Consider the following 14548-nt stretch of genomic DNA (forward strand, 5'->3'; position numbering starts at 1 on the left):
CAATATTTGCCCATTGATTTCTGTTGAACTTACAGGTACTTGCATTCCTCTAGGTTTCACACATTGGTTCATTATTATCATGACATGCAGCAGAGTTTGTATTTGAAGAGCAGGTTAAGAACTTGGAGGTACACATGGACCTGACCTTCCTGTTTGAAAAGTATGTGGGTGTACTGTTTAAAATACCTTATATCATCTGCATTTGGTTGCCAAGTCTCTGTTGAGCTCTCCATGCTAATCTACGCTTTTGTACTATCACAGTTGGTCAACTGCAATGTGTTCTGTGTTGCGTTGCCCTTGAAGACAACCAAGAAACTTCTGGAGGTTCAGAATGTTATTGTGAAGGGCTTGTGAACAGAAAAATATTTTGCCTACCTTAAAGTCTATTTGCTTAACTTAAAACATTGGCTGCCGGTTCAGTTCAAGATGCTGGTTATGAATTTTAAAGCCAAGGGATCACATATCTAAAGGATTGTCTTCTCTCACTTATTCTGGCACACCAGCTGTGGTCCTCAATATGCTAAGTACTGGCAGTTCCCCCTCCAGATATCAACAAGAGCCTGAACTTTCTCCATTAATACTTCCGCTCTCTAGAATGGGCTTCCTGCGATGATGAGGTGGGGAACTGCCCTCAAAAATGCAGGATCACATTATTTGTCAGGGCTTCTAATGAGATCAACAGCAGGAATATCTTGATGGAGAGGGTTATTTGGGGAGATTATTTCTGTTGTTTCTAAATTGTAACGTCTTTAGATATGATTTGTAAGCACCTTGACCCGAAAGGAAACGTGGAGTGTAAATATTTTATTATTGATTCATCAAAATATTCTAGAAACTCTGGAGTGAGAATGCATCTCAAATTCTCAATTCCTCCCAAATCCCAGTGTATTCTATGATTGACTGTAGCTTTCAAAAAATCTATACCACCATTTGTTAAACCAGCATAAAATATGTCTGTGAAATCATTACACGTGACAACCTACATATGACTTTCAGATACATTCAAGTGCTTTCAGTGTTCAGGAAGTGTAAAGACTGAAAGAGCCCAAAATATGCAGGTTGTCAGCAGTTTGGATAATTACAGAAGGATACTTTCAGACAGGAGATACGCTGATTGCGCAAGTGGTAGCAGTATAGATAACAGCAGTTACAAACTATACAATCTAGCTATAAAGTGACTGGCGGGTGGCTCTGATCTTAAGATAACTTCTATTAATTTACTACTTCCCTTCCTAGAAAAACAGTGGCATCCTGCAACAAAGGCTACAGTTCTCTGTCTGCTGTTGAAAATCCTTCTTAATCCAAGGACTGGTCAGATGTACAAAAGCTGAATTCCTGAGCCTTGCTGTCACATGCATGGTCGAGCTGGCTGTTGGCTATTATGAACGTGCTATAAAGAGGGGAGGGGAAGAATCACTATGTTCCACGTTGAGATTTATCTAGTAATCCCTTTGGATTATGCATGTCCCAAGTAGTAGCTTCATATCTCTTATGACAGTACTCATGTCCTTGAGTGAGTCAGGGAAGCCCAGGCATCTCTATGAATATGAGATTTCACACTCTAGTACAGCCTTTCTCAACTTTTTTATCATTGAGAAACCCCTGAAACATTCTCCAGGCTTCAAGAAACCCAAGGAGTTGCACAACATGGTTGGGAAGCATAGCTGTGTACCTGCCCATCTTTGGCTCCTCTCCTTCCACCATATCCAGACCTATCATTAGCCATTTGGGGGAGAGGGTCTACATGATAAATATAAAACAAAAATTTAAAAATATTTGAAAAATTAACTAACTCCCACCCATTTGGGAAACCCTTCCAAGGCCCTCAAGAAAGCCCAGGACTTCATGAAACCTTGGTTGAGAAAACCTACTCTTAATACATGCTTCTTGTCAAGTTTAACCCTTCCCGGGAAACCAATACAAGACCTAATGAGCTATCTAACAATTTACACATCCTGTCATCATGACAGGAATTCTGCCATAGATGTTACAGACTACTCAGTTACAGACTACTGAGTACCAAGTACTCAGGGTAAGCTGGAACTCCAAGCAAGAGCAAATATTTATAGGCCTGATATTGGTGGGCATTTAATAGCGCCACAGAAATCTGCTGCCTCTGCTTTCAAAAGGCAGGAATAGCTCTGCTGACAGTAGTATTACCAGGCTTGTTTGTCTATGTAATATTTTCAGTGGAGCAATGTGGATTGCACTGCACCATATAGATTGTCAGCCCACAGAACAGTATCTCTGACAGGCAGAGATAGATGAGCATTTAATGCATGAATGGGTTTGCAGATAAAATAAGAAAAAGAAACTGTGCTCGGGTCTTTTTCATTCATCCTTCTCTTCTTTGTATGGTTTTTGTATCTAAGGGGAAAAATATATATATCTGAGCCAAATTCATTACTGGAAAGCACTACAGCAATGATACATTTTCCCAGGAGAATTTCTCTTACTGAAGCTAGCAGAGAAATTGCCTGTGTTGGTTTCGATTGTATATGTGTGTCACAATGATTCATGGACCAGTTTTAAAATTAAGGACTTACTAGGTTAACAGCCAAGATTATCCAAATATCTCTAGGGAAAGTTAGGAAATAACCCATAGAGACAGGGAAGTGGTAGGATATGTACTGCTTGATATACATCATTTACCGATATAACCCTCACTGGTCACAGTGTATTATTTCAGTAGGATTGGCCAGGGAGTATTGTAATATTTATTTATTTATCAAGGACAATGAGTAATTGAAAGAAAGCATCAGAAATCACTGCCTGCCTCCAAGAATCAACATTAGTTCTTTCCTGAAGGCTGTAATTGAGCTGTAAAGGGTTATCTTCCATTTATGTTTTCAGCTTGGGTCACCTGGAGGTCTACAGGCAGGAACACTAAGAGAATAACTTGTTACCACATTTCCATTTCTATAACTTGTCCCTGACTGGGATGAACAGAGGAAATTTCATTTGGATTCAACCAGTTTTGTTTATTAAGAGTTCCATGAGGATTTCTTTATCCTTATCTATTGTTGTTCCTCTATATGTTTCTGAAACGTGTCCGGCTGTCCAAGTTGGAATAGGGCCAATCAGGGTGCAGCCAGCTTTGTCCTGATTGGCCCTGCCCCTGCAGCTCCCGCCCTCCAGCCCTGGACTCTAGCCTCTTTGCTCTCTGACGCCTCAGTGCCTGGAGCCAGCAGCAGGTGGGAGGGTTCTGGGCAAAGGGTTGTGGTGGAGGGCTAACTAACGAGGGCCTCCTGGCCTGCTAAGCTGGGCCTGCTCATGAGGGCCTCCTGGCCTGCTGACTGCCTGCTAAGGAGCTCTGTCTCAGCCCTGCTAACGAGCTGCCAAGCCCCCACCCGCCCCACTTCATTTGGCTGTGAGCTGCAGCCCAAAACCACCTTAAGCTGCTTGGCCAGGGGCCAGGGGAGGGGACCCTTTCAGGGTCCGTTCTTAGGAACGGGCTTTGAAGCTAGTATCCTTATGTTTGGGCTAATTGATTAGTTCGTTCAGTTTGTTCATTCATTTCCATTGGTTGATTAATTTGATCTGTCATTTCCATTGGGTGAAAAGGAACACATCCTCACTAGGCTTGTGTGATTCGGCCGCTTCGGCGGCCGTTCCCTCCGGGCGCAGCCAGCGCTGTGCCATGGGGGGGAGAGGACAGCACGGATGGTGCAGGTGGTGGCGTGACGGCGGGTGTATTGGCCTGCCGTTGCGCCACCCCCCCACGCTGCCCTCCCCGTGGCGCAGTGCTGGCTGCGGCCAATACGCGGCCAATACACCTAATCCTCACCTATAAACTCCTCAAATGGGATTACATTTTGCAAGATTCTGCACCTCTCCCAAGGAAGCCAACCTGCCATAATTCATCCAGATGGGAGAAAGTTCTTGCTTTGAAACTAATGAAGAAATTGAAGTTTTCTAGTTCTATTCTTTTGTCTCAGGCCACTAGGAATAGGGAAATTACCAAATCCAATATCCTGCAGTATTTCAAAAATACCAATTTCTCTCATGGGCTCTCTGAACGGAGGATGAACTTGCAGTAGTATGCTTTCTGCTCTCCCTCCTCCCCCAGAATTTGTTAACAAAAAGTCACAAAATTATTAAAATAGAAATCTGTTTTTGTATCAACATGTATAAAATATATACAAATAAAATAAAATAAGAATAAAATACAAATCCCTATAAAGATGCCAAATGATAAACTGAGAACACTAGCAATTAAAATGTATAAAATGAAAAGTTTCTGCATAACCCTTTTGCTTTCATGTCACTGGGCATACACCCTCTACACCTCCCCCCCCCCCAATCCACAGGAAGGTCTGGTGACTGTAGCTGAGTTTCCTGTTCCCAGACTCTGCCCTCTCCAGCACTTCATCTAAATCTCCAGTACTTTCCCAAGCTGGAGATAGCAACCAAAATCAAGACCCATTTAGCAAGACTTAGGTAAATTATATTTAAAGGGTATATTAACACAAAAGGTAAAACCGGACTATTCCAAAAAATGCCATTAAAATTGTCAGTTTAATTGCTCAGACAGCATTAATATATCATGAGGTGAAAACTAAATAACATCGTCTGTTTTCAAGATTTCCCTTCTGTTTCTATTATTAAGTGCTGTCACTGTGGTGATTCTCCCAAGTGTCAGACTAAGCAGAACCCTGTATTTGTTCAAATCTACTGTCTACAGAACCTTCAAAGTAATTAATGAACCTCATGAGCTTCCCCTACCAGATTATATTCTAAAGCAACAATAATCAGTTAAAAGCAACAGTAGTGACTGGAATCTTTATACATATTCCCATTCATGTGCTGGCCTTGTATCCCTACACTTTAAAATCAGTGCTGCCTTTACTGACACCCTGTATCTCTAGCCATTGGGGTTGTATCAGTTTAATGCAGATCTATTATGCTCAGGATGAGAGAAGAAAGAGGTACAAGTACAAGGACTTGGGCCTATCTCTTTGCTTCTCTGGAATTTCTAGCTTCATTGTACTAGAATTTAGTTAATTAATCTTTTGGCTGCAGTACAATGATTTTAATAGCTGTTTGGGTCAGGGATGTTGTCTCATCCTCTTCCAAATGCAAATGAGACAGAAGGCTTTGAGTGGTTGGGATGGTTATGAGGGAAGGGCTAGTGAAAAACATAAAAGTGGCTCTCTGGCAGCACAGGATTAGGGGTTCGTTGCTTGTGGACTGACCAGGAATGTTGGGATATCCTAGAACAGGAACATCAGGAGAGCTTTTTAATCTTTTCCATGTTGTTTAATTGGGTAATTAGTCCTGGTCCTTGGAATAGTTAGGTCATGAGTGGGTTGGCAGGAATAGGGTGGGCTGCTTATGACACGAAGGGTTGTCAGGCACATGTAAGAAGTTCAGGGGGCAGGAATATAGGTGATAGAACCACAGCTCTCATACATTTTTAGGAATTGCTAGAAACTCTATGGTAATAGCATAGTTTCAAGCAATTCCTAGAGTGGACTAATATCTCTTCTAGGTTCTCTCCAGAACTGATGTCATGTCACCCAACAGTAATTTTTTAAAGATTATTTTTATCCCACTGACCACAGGAGCTGCTGCAGGAAATAAAGGCACGGAAAAGAATGTATGTCATAAAATCTTCCTGGTATGCTCAGGAAATGAAATATAGGCATGATGATGATGATGGAGGAGGAGGAAGATGAGGAGCCCATGGTACTGTTTGGTTGTTGGCTTCTGGTGTCAGGTTAAAGCACACCTCTAATTTCCAAATATAACAAGTCTAGAGAAGTCCAGTGTTGTTCATTCAGAGATCAGGCTTCCAGGAATGAATTACGGCAGAGTCAGCTGTTCGTTTGTGTTCATGCTCAAAAGTTTTTCTTGGTAGACTTTATAGAGCCACATCAAAACATGTATTTACCCAGCTTCTCAGAAACAATCCTGTAAAGATTCATTTCCAATATCAGCAGGTAGCTGGTGTTGAGCAAGGATGTGTGCACTTCACTGCCTAGCCTGTAAATCCACGTTCAGCCTTCTTCTGCAGCATACCAAGAGGTTTAGGTGATCCTGGAGGGCTGGAGAGAAGCAACTGACTTTCACCAGCTGAATAAGAACTAGAGAGTGGAGGTGATTCTGAACCAGCTCTTGGATGCATTTGGATGGTTGGTAGGAGAGCTAACCAGTAGATCATGTGATTCACCTGTTCTGTGATTGGGAAGGGTCCAATAAAACAAGAATCTAATTTCTGGAAGGGGCATTGGTTTTGGAGATGCTGTGTGGAAAGCCACATTGATCCCCAACCTTGAGGTCATCATGAGGCCACTGTCCTGCTCTGTGCCTGCTCTGTGCCTGCTGTGTCAGCTTTGCCTGCTGTGGATGTTTATGAAGGACTGAGTGGAGAGACTGAAGCTCACCTATAAAGACATTTGTGGAGGGGACTGCTGAAACCAGCATGACCTGAGGCAGGAATTGTGGTTGGTATCCAGAGTTGGTCATAAAGGACGCCTGGCAAGTGGATGCATGCACTGCCTTGTCATAAGCACATTCAACCAGGGGTAGTAAGGCTGACCAGTTGTCTTGTTGGTTGTTTACATATCACCTTAAGTAACTTTCTTAGGTACTTGGGTACCCAACAAGGAATGTAGAGCTTGACAGAAGTGGAATGTGAACTGTACCCACATCCTGACACTAGGTGTTCCAGTAGCCCATGAAGTCAGAAATATTCTGCAGGTACAGCTGAGCAGTGTCATGAGCTGTGTGGAGGCTAATGCATAGAATAAAATGGTCCACATCTACTAGGACATTGGTATACCTGGAGAGTTAGGTAAGTTATAAAATCCATAGGCATGGCCTGTAAGGGTCCTGGAGGAGTCATCAAGGGATGTAGCAATCCAGCTAAATTTCTGGGTTGATTGGTTCTTGTCTCAAGGACAGACCTCACAGGAACTAATTTATTAAACCACATCCACCTGCATATGAAACTACCAGAAATCTCAGGTTAGCACGTAGAAAGTCTAGAATTGTCCAAAGTGCCTGCCTGGCTTGATGTCAGGGATGATATACAGGTCTTGAACTCTGGAATTCTGTGACTGCCATCTAATGTTATGTATCAATCTCTTAGACAGAAAAGTCAACTTTTTTTTGTATTTGTGCCATTTAATTTACCAATAGTAATTTTTTAAATCTTGTTACCTTTTTTATTTTTCAAAGAAAAAATCTGATTTCTTGTGAGCACAAAGCTTCAGAGACCCACATGTCACACTGCTGGCCTGTCGAGGGACAGAGGTTCAGGGAGGCTCATAACTTGGTCTTGACAATGTGGATGACAAACTCTGAGAAATTCGTCAGCAATGGGGAGTTGGAAAAAAAACAAAACAGCGCAGTGGCCCATTTGGCAGCTTTCCTTTTTAAGAGGCTCAGGAAGAAACCAACCTTGGTCTTATTGTTGAGAAAATCCTTCTCCTAAAGCTCTACGTATAGCTTGCTAAGAATGCAGGAATATCTTCCTAACCACCACCACCCTGCATTTCTCTGGAGGGGGGAAGGGGGAGGGGCCTGCAGTAATGGTAGAAGCCCCAGAGTCAGTTCCAACCATTTACTATTGCAAAAGCATAGCCAAAGCATTTGTCATTTGCTGTACCCGAACTTGGAGTGTGTAGTTCTGGACAGCCAAATCTGTCAGGGATGAAGCTGCATCTTCCAGACAGCTATTAGGTGGTGGCTTGTCAGCTTCTGGTGTCAGCTCACAACATCTCTCTAATTTCCAAAGATGATGAGGCCAGAGGAGGTTTCAGAAGTCAAGTGTCATTCAATCAGAGGTCAGGTTCACAGGAATAAATCAAGGCAGTGTTGTTAGTTCAGTATCTCAAAAGTCTGTCTTGGGGGATTTTATACCTGCAAACCAAGACATCATGCATACAGCCAGTTTCTCGGGAACAATCGTGTGAAGTTTCATCTTCACTATCAGCAGGCAGCTTGCATTGAGCCAAGAGGAATATATTTTGCCATCTAGCCTGTAAATCCATTTTAAGCTTTCTTCTGCGGCAATTCCAAGGGTGATCCCAGAGGTAAGGAACAGGTTAAATGTTCAGCTTTATCAGTGGAACCAGTTTAGGCAGTAATCTTTTTGCATTTGGTTTTCTACTCTTCTGTAATACCTGCATTGTGTTCTGAAAGATATTCCCCTGCTTTTGTGCTCTTAGTCTGTAGAGGGTGTGTGTTAGTAAATATTTTCTCTCTCTTAGAAAGATCTATGGTTGCTGATAAACTCTCACCAATGCACATGTCCATTCATCTGCACTTCTGGCCAAGCTAGAGGGCCAACCAGACATTGGAAAAGGGACAACAATCATTATGTACCACATGAAAAACCTGCTTTCAGAGAGTCAGACTGCTGAAGAAGTTTATGGGTGCATTATTATTTGACTTGTGGCAGGCTACTCAAAAGACAGAAAAGAGGGAGCTAAGGATTCCTTAGAATCTTCCTCTTGTGGCGCAGAGTGGTAAGGCAGCCATCTGAAAGCTTTGCCCATGAGGCTGGGAGTTCAATCCCAGCAGCCGGCTCAAGGTTGACTCAGCCTTCCATCCTTCCAAGGTCAGTAAAATGAGTACCCAGCTTGCTGGGGGGTAAATGGCAATGACTCGGGAAGGCACTGGCAAACCACCCCATATTGAGTCTGCCATGAAAACACTAGAGGACGTCACCCCAAGGGTCAGACATGACCCGGTGCTTGCACAGGGGATACCTTTACCTTTACGGATTCCTACAAGTGGGTCCCCACCACTGACATTGACTACCCAGCCTCTTGGCCAGTCAGACCCTGGAAACCAAAAGTGAGCTGGCTGAGCAGTTGTGGGATCAGAACAATGAGAGATGCTTTGGGGAAGGGGATGAAGCTGGGTGTGTCTCAGCACAATTCACATGCAGGCAAAGGTAAAGAAGCCAAACAATAAATTAGTGTCTATGTTTGTTGAAAGTATGGTGGTGTTCACATGAAAATAGTCATGCAGGGCTGCAGAGCACAGTCCTCTCTTGAGAATAACTCCTAATGAAAATCAGGCTTTCTCAACCAGGGCTTTGTGAAAGCCTGGGGTTTCTTAATGGCCCTGGAAGGATTTCTCAAAGGGATGGGAGTTAATTTATATATACATTTTTACATTTGTTAAATATTTATTGGGTGATAAGAACATATATGGTCATGTTGACCCATCCACCCCTCCCCAAATGGACAATGATGGGCCTGGTGGGGTGGGAAGGAGAAGGATCCCAGGTGTGCAGGTACAGAGCTATGCTTTCCAACCACACGAGACACAATCACACCACTTCTGGGATTTCTTGAAGCCTAAAGAATGTTTCAGGGATTTCTCAATTGTAAAAAAAGTTGAGAAAGGCTAATGTAGCTCAACCATTCAACCCAAGGTTGGATGACTTATGTCCTTGGGGAGGGGGGGGGGCTTTAAGGACAACATTCTTCAATGGGTAATGTCAGTGGGATGACTCTGAAACTCATCAAATCATCCCCACTCACACATATACACAAGACAAGTACTAGTATAGCACTACTAACCATAGAAGTACTATGATTTGGGTAGATAAAATGATGATCACAACGATTTTCAGAAAACAAAGTAGTGCTAGAGTTACTATACCAATCTCCTAGCTTTTATACTGCTTGTCTTGGAATATCTAAAATACTGCATTTCTTTTATAATTCTTTTATAATTTTTACCGTCGTTCCTAAAATGACCTTAATACACGGTTCTGAAAATAATTTTCTTAGGAAAACCCAAGGCCTGCTCTTGATCCAGGTAAGAGCCTTTAAGTCTCACAGGGAAAGTTAAGTATCCTTTTCAATCTTTTCCATGGATATCAGTGGAAGTGATTAATTTAGGAAGATATGTGTCCATGGACTCCGAAAAGAACCAAATAATGACTTCCTCAATTAACAACCAAGCTTCTTTACATGGGGCAAAATCATAACATGCAATTTCTATCATATCCTGGCCAAATGAAATGAATACAAATAACATAGGAGCTTTCATCTGCAACAGGCAGAACCATTGTGCCAGTGTTGGAAGCTTTCTAGGAGATCAACAAAACAATTGCTACCTTACTGAAGACTTGTACCAGTATAACTGGTATTAGGAGGCAGAAGAGTGACAATCAAAAATAAAAGTAAAAAGTTAACACATTTGAGTCCCCCAGCCTGCTCCAATATGACACAATGGTCCATTCCTCAGGATGCAGTGGCTAGGGGAATGGCTCTGGAAGTAGCTTGGAGTGACTAAGCCAGCATGGTGTAGTGGTTAAGAATGGTGGCTTCTAATATGGTGAGCTGAGTTTGATTCCCTGCTCTTCCACATGTAGCCAGCTGGGTAAACTTGGGCTGATCCTAGCCCTGATAGTGCTGTTCTGACAGAGTGGTCCTGTCAGAATTCTCTCAGCCCCACCTACCACACAGGGTGTCTTTTCCAGGGAGAGGAAAGCAAGGCAATTGTAAGCTGCTTTGAGACTCCTTTGGGCAGTGAAAAGGGGGGGGGTATAAAAACCAACTCTTCTTGCTCTTCTTCTTCTGAGTATCAATGACATTCAACAAGTAAGCCAGGCAAAAAGGGCAAGAAAAAAATGTCTCTCCAAACATGTTAATGTGTCTAGAAATCTAAGACTTTGATCACAGGAAGCTGTGAATAGAAGTAACCAAGCTGAAAATGACACTAGATAGAATCCAGGAATACATATGGGACTGGGACATCTAGGAGGAATTAATGATGCCACAGCAGTGGAAGTTCTGTGTGTGTGGGTGTGTGAACACATTGGGAATGATATCATGGCATCATCACCTGGGCTTGGTGGTATCGCACTGGTGCGCAAGGAAAAAAAAACCCTGATCCCTGAACAAGCTTTGCCCCCCCCCCACCAGGCTACCTCCTAGATAAGGGAATCCAGAAGGCAAGGGGCCTGGTCTCCTGGCTGGGAATGCAGCAGGTCCCAGGGCACCTCTGGACCCTATGGCTGAGCAGCCAGATAGCTGATGGGGTTGAGCTCCATATTGTGCTGGTCCAACCCTCCAATGGGAGGTCTAAAATAAAGCTGTGGCTTTTTAAATACCAACTCTGTGTTACGTCTTACTACATCCAAAACTGCCCTCCCGCTAGTCAATGAGGTTCTGTTTCACTTCCTGCTGCTTGGAAGAGGAGAAGGCAAATGGAGGGGAAATGGGGGGTTTAAAGGTCTGCCAGCCATTTAAACCTAACAGTTGATAGGTGCATCCATCTCCTATCAGCCTGTAATGGCTGGCAGATTATTTTAGCAGTCTGTTTTGCTTCCCCCTGCTTTTAAACAGAAGGGAGCAAAATCAATCACTGTCTGCAGTCAGCATGAAATGGCTGTCAGCCATTTTAGCAGTCCATTTTGCCTCCTCCTGCTTTGAAGTAGGGGGGGAGCAAAATCAATTGCTGAAATGACTTGCTGCAATTTTAGCCTGACAGCAGGGCAGGCACACCCATCTGCTGTCAGCCTGAAATTGCTGCCAGACAATCCTCAGAAACAAACCAGTCAAAAGTTTGGTAAATATTCTGGGGAGGTGCTTTTTCTGAATCTCAGTTTGGGGCAGAATGTACTGGGCCATTTTTATAGGGAAATTTGGTTTGTGCCCATCCATACTCATCATTTCCAGTATCTCACCATGCCACTGCACTGTTTCATTGGCTTTTTGAAGTCTAATTCTCAATTTAAGGATCTTCTTTATTTGAGCTGTTCCATTCTATGGAGTTTGAACTGCAAAGACTTCTCTTGCATCTGCTATAAATTATGGTGGGCAAATCGCAGCCTGATTACAGACTACAGACTATATTCTTCACCAGTGATAGGAATCCTGTCTTTGGCAAGGGAAAGAAGTTGAGTCTTTGCTTACACATGCTGCCAGGTTGCTGAGGCTGTCTGAGAGACAGACAGAAACAGAGGCTTAGATTTGAACTCCACAATGTTGCACTAGTCCAAGCAGAGTAAGGGGAAAGGGAAGATTGGATGGCCTCTAAGAGGTGCTCGAGGGTGGCCCCAGCAGGGGGGGAGTGGTGAACAATGTGACTTCCCCAGGCCCAGGTCAGAAGTGGAGGGGGCTGGGAAGTGGAGCACACTGAGCAGGCCGATCGGTGGGCGAGTGTATGCAGGCTAAGGGCGCTTGGGTGGTGGCAGTCATCACAATGCAGAATGGGGCATGCAGAAGGGGAGGCCAGTATATGGCTCTCATGGTGATGGCCTACCCCAATAGGGGGTGGCACCTCAGCCATTTCCTGTCACACATGCTTCAAGCATCGGAGTTTGGGGGAATATGATATGTTGGAATATGATAAAATGTTTAGGGAGATGTCCTCATAAAATGCACTCTGCTATTGGGATCTTACACACCATGACACTTGGCTGGTAAAAATGGGCCTAAGCACCCATCATCAAAAGGAGAAAGATATAAAGGTAGAAACATGCTGGCATGAGGAGGGCCTAGTGTGCTGGGACTACAACAGGACAGTGTGCACCAGGAAGTTCTGCTGTGAGATATGTGAGACATGTGAGGGGAGAAACACTGGCCTGTCATGTACAAAAGGGGGTGCTTTTGAGAAGCATGGTTCTTTTGAGGAGCACAATCCTCCATTAAGAAGGATGGGGGAATCAGGATCTACCACCACTAAGACAGCATGAAGTAGCCAGGGCTACTGGCTAGCTTAGAGCCCACCCAAGTTTGGGTGGAGGCTTTGTGGCCTTGGCTGCAACACTATCCCAACAGGCAGTCTGCAATTTACTAGCGGACTTCACAGAGGGTACTTACATCCCATTGATGCAAGGTAATGAAACTGATGAAGGTGTGTGTGGCGGGAAGAATGGCGGAGCCATTTCTTGCACTTCCTTTGCCCGACCTGAAAGTGTTCCCACTAGGAGTAGTGCCAAAGAAGGCTACAGGACAATTTAGGCTCATACAACACCTCTCATAAAGAAAAGGAGACTCTGTGAATGATCACATTGACTCCAAGTTATGCTTGCTAAGGTACGCATCTTTCAACCATGCTATCGCCATAATGTGTTCCTGTGGCAGAGGAGTGCTTAAGACAAAGTGTGATATGCAATCATGCTTCTGCCAACTCCCTATACAAACTGAGGACTTCCGCCTACCAAGAATCAAATCCCAGGATCAATGGTATGTGGATAAGGCCATGCCAATGGGGTGTTCAGTGGCATGCACTGTCTTTGAGGTGTTTAGTATGTTCCTGGAGGAGGCAGTACAGGTTAAGGAAGGGTTTTTGGAGGTAACACCCTTACTGGATAATGTTTTATTCACCAGGACAAGAGGGTCAGTGGAGTGCACAGACTGGCTGGGGGCCTTTTGGGCCCTCACAGAAGAGTTGAGAGTGTTTTGGCCCAGGAGAAAATGGAGGACCCATCAATGCAGCTCACATTTCTGTGGAATTTATTAACTTCTATACAGGGACCATCAAGGTTGCCTGGTGACAGGTTTGTGGCCCTGAAACAACAAATTGATGGCATGGTAAGGAAACAGAAATGCACACTGAGAGAGATGCGGAAGCTATTAGCGCACCTCAACTTTGTGTGCAAAGTGGTTGCATCAGGCAGGGCCTTTTGCACACCTTTGGCATGCTCCACAGCAGGCATACAAGACCCCACCATCATATTCAGGTAACAACAACTATTAGAAGAAGAAGAAGAAGAAGAAGAAGAAGAAGAAGAAGAAGAAGAAGAAGAAGAAGAAGAAGAAGAAGAAGAAGAAGAAGCGTTGATTCTTATATGCCGCTTTTTCTACCTGAAGGAGTAGAAGTGGCTTACAATCACCCTCCTTCTTCTCCCCAGAGAAGACACCCTGTGAAGTACGTGAGACTGAGAGAGCCCTGATATTACTGCTTGGTCAGAACAGCTTTAACAGTACTGTGGTGAGCCCATGGTCACCCAGCTGGTTGTATGACATACTATTTTTATAAAAACACAGACTCACGTCTCAGGCTCATGTCAGGGTTCTGGGGATGGAGGGCAAAAAATCACTCACATGTCAGTTCATACCACTGCACCTCTGTATGTTTTTTTTAATTCCTCTAGAATAGGAAGGTTGAACATTGGAATAAATGTTCCCTTGTGAAAATACAAAGCCTGAGGGAGGATTAAACTGGGCATTGCATCACCCTTTGAATGAAACCACAACTGAAACTTTTTCATACCTCTGACATTCATATCACACTTCTGAGCTATCATGTAAAGTAACCCAGCCAGAAATGTAAAGCCGGCCCAGCCAGAAATGGTGGGAAATAAATTCATATAACAATAATCCTGATAATAATAAACCAGCAGTTGCCAGGACACGGTTGGGAGAAGTCTGCCATAAGAGACATCAGTTAACATTTAAGAAAGCTATGATCAGACCGTGCCCCACTAGGATGAGAAGAAATCTGATGATTCCTACAGTCCCCACTTTTTTTGTGTCTCCATATTACTGGCTCTACATGCCCTGGAGAATTTATCAGTTATTTCTTTTCAGACTACTGCTGCTAGTAACTACCAGTTTCTATTTTATCCTTG

General features: G+C 43.6%; 1 protein-coding gene across 6 annotated transcripts in view; it reads right to left on the reverse strand.

Annotated features, from left to right (window-relative positions):
• NETO1 (neuropilin and tolloid like 1) overlaps positions 1-14548 on the reverse strand; it is a 177318-nt gene that overhangs the window by 86339 nt on the left and 76431 nt on the right. The window lies entirely within an intron of this gene.

This window comes from Paroedura picta, chromosome 9, assembly GCF_049243985.1.
Source record: "Paroedura picta isolate Pp20150507F chromosome 9, Ppicta_v3.0, whole genome shotgun sequence".
NCBI classification, from domain to species: domain Eukaryota; kingdom Metazoa; phylum Chordata; class Lepidosauria; order Squamata; family Gekkonidae; genus Paroedura; species Paroedura picta.